At 36.2% G+C, this 5603-nt stretch overlaps 1 non-coding gene across 1 annotated transcript; it reads right to left on the reverse strand.

Moving 5' to 3' along the window:
* Positions 1-4955: 4955 nt before the first annotated feature.
* Positions 4956-5059, reverse strand: LOC127746089 (small nucleolar RNA R71). The gene has a single exon (XR_008007709.1). It is a non-coding gene; the product is annotated as a small nucleolar RNA R71 (small nucleolar RNA).
* Between the last annotated feature and the right edge of the window lie 544 nt (positions 5060-5603).

The raw sequence follows: 5603 nt of genomic DNA on the forward strand, positions 1-5603 counted from the left end.
TGAATGACTGTGACGTGCTTCAAACTCCTGAGGGCGGGGCGTTAGTGACAGATGGAAAAGAATCACTGGATTCTATTCCGGCTTGATTGAGAACCGACAGATGGATAGTCGTGCCGTGACAGGGTGTGTTGAACATTTCCACTGAGAGGATGGGAGGTAGCCACTGACAACAGTGAAACCCTTACATACAGCTTGCCATGGAAATGAGTAAGAAGGATTGGATGTAGACAGTAGGAAAGCAGAGAGACAGAAGGAACACAGCATCTCCATATGCTTATCTGAAATTCCCACCAATGAATTGCATAAGTATCTCTATCTTTATCTTTTTGTTTTATTCGTATATCACCCATATCCATTTGAGTTTGCCTGACTAAGATTTACAAGGTGACCATAGCTTGCTTCATACCAACAATCTCTGTGGGATCGACCCTTACTCGCGTAAGGTTTATTACTTGGACGACCCAGTACACTTGCTGGTTAGTTGTGCGAAGTTGTGTTTATGCCATGGTATTGAACACCAAGTTTTTGGATTCATTACCGGGGATTATTTGATTTGTGAAAAGTATTGATCACAATTTCGTGCACCAGTGCCTATGGTACAGGGTATTAAGAATTTACCAGGATCCTATTTCTTTTGAGGTAAAGTTTGCTGAACCCATGTATTTAGTTCACTAATGGGCAAGGGAGGTTCATCTTCCCAAGTCTCATTACCAAACAACTTGGCATTCAGCTTCATGATGGCTCCTAGATATTGAGCAACTTGATCTTCAGTTACATCTTCATCCTCTTCAGAGGAAGAATAGTTCTCAGAGCTCATGAATGGTAGAAGGAAGTTTAATGGAATCTCTATGGTCTCTATATGAGCCTCAGATTCCTTTAGGTCCTCAATAGGGAACTCCTTTCTGTCTGGCGGATGTCCCATGAGGTGTTCCTCATTGGGATTTATGTCCTCCCCTTCCTCTTTAGATTCGGCCATTTTGATTATATCAATGGCCTTGCACTCTCTTTTTGGATTCTCTTCTGTATTGCTTGGGAGAGTACTAGGAGGAGTTTTAGTGATTTTCTTACTCAGCTGACCCACTTGTGCCTCCAAATTTCTAATGGAGGACCTTGTTTTATTCGTAAAACTTAAAGTGGCCTTAGATAGATCAGAGACTATACTTGCTAAGCTAGAGGGGCTCTGCTCAGATTCTCTGTCTGTTGCTGAGAAGATGATGGAAAAGACTTGCTATTGCTAAACTTGTTTCTTCCACCATTATTAAAGCCTTGTTGAGGCTTTTGTTGATCCTTCCATGAGAAATTTGGATGATTTCTCCATGAGGAATTATAGATATTTTCATAGGGTTCACCCATGTAATTCACCTCTGCCATTGCAGGGTTCTCAGGATCATAAGCTTCTTCTTCAGAAGATGCCTCTTTAGTAGTGTTAGATGTATTTTGCCATCCATTCAGACTTTGAGAAATCATGTTGACTTGCTGAGTCAACATTTTGTTCTGAGCCAATATGGCATTCAGAGCATCAATTTCAAGAACTCCCCTCTTCTGAGGCATCCCATTACTCACAGGATTCCTCTCAGAGGTGTACATGAATTGGTTATTTACAACCATGTCAATGAGCTCTTGAGCTTCTGCAGGCATTTTCTTTAGGTGAATGGATCCACCTGCAAAATGGTCCAGTGACATCTTAGACAATTCAGACAGATCATCATAGAATATATCCAAGATGGTCCATTCTGAAAGCATGTCAAAAGGACACTTTTTGGTCAACTGTCTTTCCCAAGCTTCAAAGAGGGATTCACCATCTTTTTGCTTGAAGGTCTGAACATCCACTCTAAGCTTGCTCAGCTTTTAAGGAGGAAAGAACTTGGCCAAGAAGGTCGTGACCAGCTTATCCCAAGAGTCCAGGCTATCTTTAGGTTGTGAGTCCTACCATGTTCTAGCTCTGTCTCTTATAGCAAAGGGGAAAGCATGAGCCTGTAGACTTCAGGATCTACTCCATTAGTCTTAACAGTATCACAGATCTGCAAGAATTTAGTTAAAAACTGATAGGGATCATCTGATGGAAGTCCATGGAACTTGTAGTTCTGTTGCATTAGAGCAACTTGTAGTCCATGGAAAGTTTAACCTTGTCTGTGGTATTCCGAGTAGGATTCCGGTATTGAATGACTGCGACGAGCTACAAACTCCTGAAGGCTGGGCGTTAGTGACAGACGCAAAAGAATCAAGGGATTCTATTCCAACCTGATTGAGAACCGACAGATGATTAGCCGTGCTGTGTCAGAGCATAGGACCATTTTCACTGAGAGGATGGGATGTAGCCATTGACAACGGTGATGCCCTACATACAGCTTGCCATGGAAAGGAGTAAGAAGGATTGAAGGAAGAAGTAGGAAAGTAGAGATTCAAGAGGAGCATAGCACTTCCATACGCTTATCTGAAATTCCCACTATTGATTTACATAAGTATTTCTATCCTATTTTATTTTCTGTTTATTATTAATTTTCTAACTCATCATAAACCATTTAAATCCGCCTGACTGAGATTTACAAGATGACCATAGCTTGCTTCATACCAACAATCTCTGTGGGATCGACCCTTACTCACGTAAGGTATTACTTGGATGACCCAGTACACTTGCTGGTTAAGTTGAACGGAGTTATGATCACACCAGGGATTATTAAGATCCCAATTTATCATACCATGATCTCTTTGGGGTATTTTTAATAGAGCCAATATATAAATTTCATACAAGTACAAAGAGACCAACTTTGAGGATCACAATTTCGTCCACCAAGTTTTTGGCGCTGTTGCCGGGGATTGTTGAGTTTGGACAACTGAAGGTTCATCTTGTTGCTCAGATTAGGTAATTTTCTTTTCAAAAATTTTTCAAAAATCTTTTTCAAAATTTTTCTTTTCTTTTTCGTTTTTCCAAACTTTATTTTCGAAAAATATAATAAAAATAAAAAAAATTCATAAAATCATAAAAACCAAAAATATTTTGTGTTTCTTGTTTGAGTCTTGAGTCAATTTTTAAGTTTGGTGTCAATTGCATGTTTTAAAAATTTATGCATTATTTTCGAAAATTCCATGCATTCATAGTGTTCTTCATGATCTTCAAGTTGTTCTTGACAAGTCTTCTTGTTTGATCTTGATGTTTTCTTGTTTTGTGTTGTTTGTTGTTTTTCATATGCAATTTTTTGTTTGTTAGAGTCCATGCATTAAAGATTTCTAAGTTTGGTGTCTTGCATGTCTTCTTTGCATAAAAAATTTTTCAAAAATATGTTCTTGATGTTCATCATGATCTTCAAAGTGTTCTTGGTGTTCATCTTGACATTCATAGTGTTCTTGCATGCATTCCTTGTTTTGATCCATAAAGAAAAGAGAAAAACACAAAAATGACGTTTTTAATTTTTCTCTCTCATCATTAAAAATTAAAAAATCAAAAATATATCTTTTTCTTTTTTCTCATAATTTTCGAAAATTTGAGTTGACTTAGTCAAAAAAATTTTCAAAATTAGTTGTTTCTTACAAGTCAAGTCAAATTTTCAAAATTTAAAAATCTTTTTCAAAAATCATATCTTTTCCAATTTTTTCCTTTTTTTTCGAAAATTTTAAAAATCTTTTTTCAAAGAATTTTCAAAATCTTTTTCTTATCTTTATATCTAATTTTCGAAAATTATGCTAACAATTAATGTGATTGATTCAAAAATTTGAAGTTTGTTACTTTCTTGTTAAGAAAGGTTCAATCTTTAAATTCTAGAATCTTATCTTGTAGTTTCTTGTTAGTAAAGTAATTAATTTTAATTTTAAAAATTAAATCCTTTTCAAACATATCTTTTCTATCTTATTTTCTTATCTTATCTTTTTATCATATCTTTTTCAAAATTTTATCTTTTTTAAAAATTTGATTTCAAAATATCTTATCTAACTTCTTATCTTCTTATCTTTTCAAAATTGATTTTAATATCTTTTTAAACTAACTCTTTGACTTTTTGTTTGTTTCTTATCTTTTTCAAAATCAACTAACTACTTTTCCCTCTCTAATTTTCGAAAATGTCTCATCTCTTTTTCAAAAATTCTTTTTGTTTTAAATTTTAATCTTAATTATATCTTACATTTAATTTTCGAAAATACTAACCCCTTTTTCAAAATTATTTTCGAAATTCTCCCTCTCTTTTCTTATTCTATTTAATTATTAACACTTCTCTTCACCTCTCTTCTTCTAAAGATCCGAACCCAATCTATCCCTTGAGTTTGGATTCTTCTACTTTCTTCCCCCGCTTTCTCTTTCTACTAACATAAAGGAGTCTCTATACTGTGACATAGAGGATTCCTTTTTCTTTTCTTGTTTTCAAAAGGAATCTCTATACTGTGACATAGAGGATTCCTCTTTCTTTTCTTGTTTTCTTCTCTTTCATATGAGCAGGAACAAGGACAAAAACACTCTTGTTGAAGCTGATCCTGAACCTGAAAGGACTTTGAAGAGGAAACTAAGAGAAGCTAAATTACAACAATCTAAAGGTAACCTTTCAGAAATTTTCGAACAAGAGAAGGAGATGGCAGCTGAACCCAATAATGATAATGCAAGGAGAATTCTTGGTGACTTCACAAAACCAACGTTCAAATTTGATGGAAGAAGCATCTCCATTCCTGCCATTGGAGCAAACAATTTTGAGCTGAAACCTCAGCTAGTTGCCTTAATGCAACAGAACTGCAAGTTTTATGGACTTCCATCTGAAGATCCTTACCAGTATTTAACTGAGTTCTTGCAGATTTGTGAGACTGTAAAGACGAATGGAGTAGATCCTGAAGTCTACAGGCTCATGCTTTTCCCTTTTGCTGTAAGAGACAGAGCTAGAATATGGTTGGATTCACAACCTAAGGATAGCCTGGACTCCTGGGATAAGCTGGTCACGACCTTCTTGGATAAATTCTTTCCTCTTCAAAAGCTGAGCAAGCTTAGAGTGGATGTTCAGACCTTCAAACAAAAAGATGGTGAATCCCTCTATGAAGCTTGGGAAAGATACAAGCAGTTGACCAAAAGATGTCCATCTGACATATTTTCAGAATGGACCATATTAGATATATTCTATTATGGTCTATCTGAATTTTCGAAAATGTCATTGGACCATTCTGCAGGTGGATCCATCCACCTAAAGAAAACACCTGCAGAAGCTCAAAAACTCATTGACATGGTTGCAAATAACCAATTCATGTACACTTCTGAGAGGAATTTCGTGAATAATGGGACACCTCAGAGGAAGGGAGTTCTTGAAATTGATGCTCTGAATGCCATTTTGGCTTAGAACAAAGTGTTGACTCAGCAAGTTAACATGATTTCTCAAAGTCTGAATAGATGGAAAAATGCATCCAACAGTACTAAAGAGGCAGCTTCTGAAGAAGCTTATGATCCTGAGAACCCTGCAATAGCAGAGGTTAATTACATGGGTGAACCTTACGGAAACACCTAAAATTCATCATGGAGAAATCATCCAAATTTCTCATGGAAGGATCAACAGAAGCCTCAACAAGGCTTTAACAATGGTGGACGCAATAGGCTGAGCAATAGCAAGCCTTTTCCATCATCTTCTCAGCAACAGACA

Source organism: Arachis duranensis, chromosome 3, assembly GCF_000817695.3.
Source record: "Arachis duranensis cultivar V14167 chromosome 3, aradu.V14167.gnm2.J7QH, whole genome shotgun sequence".
NCBI lineage: Eukaryota > Viridiplantae > Streptophyta > Magnoliopsida > Fabales > Fabaceae > Arachis > Arachis duranensis.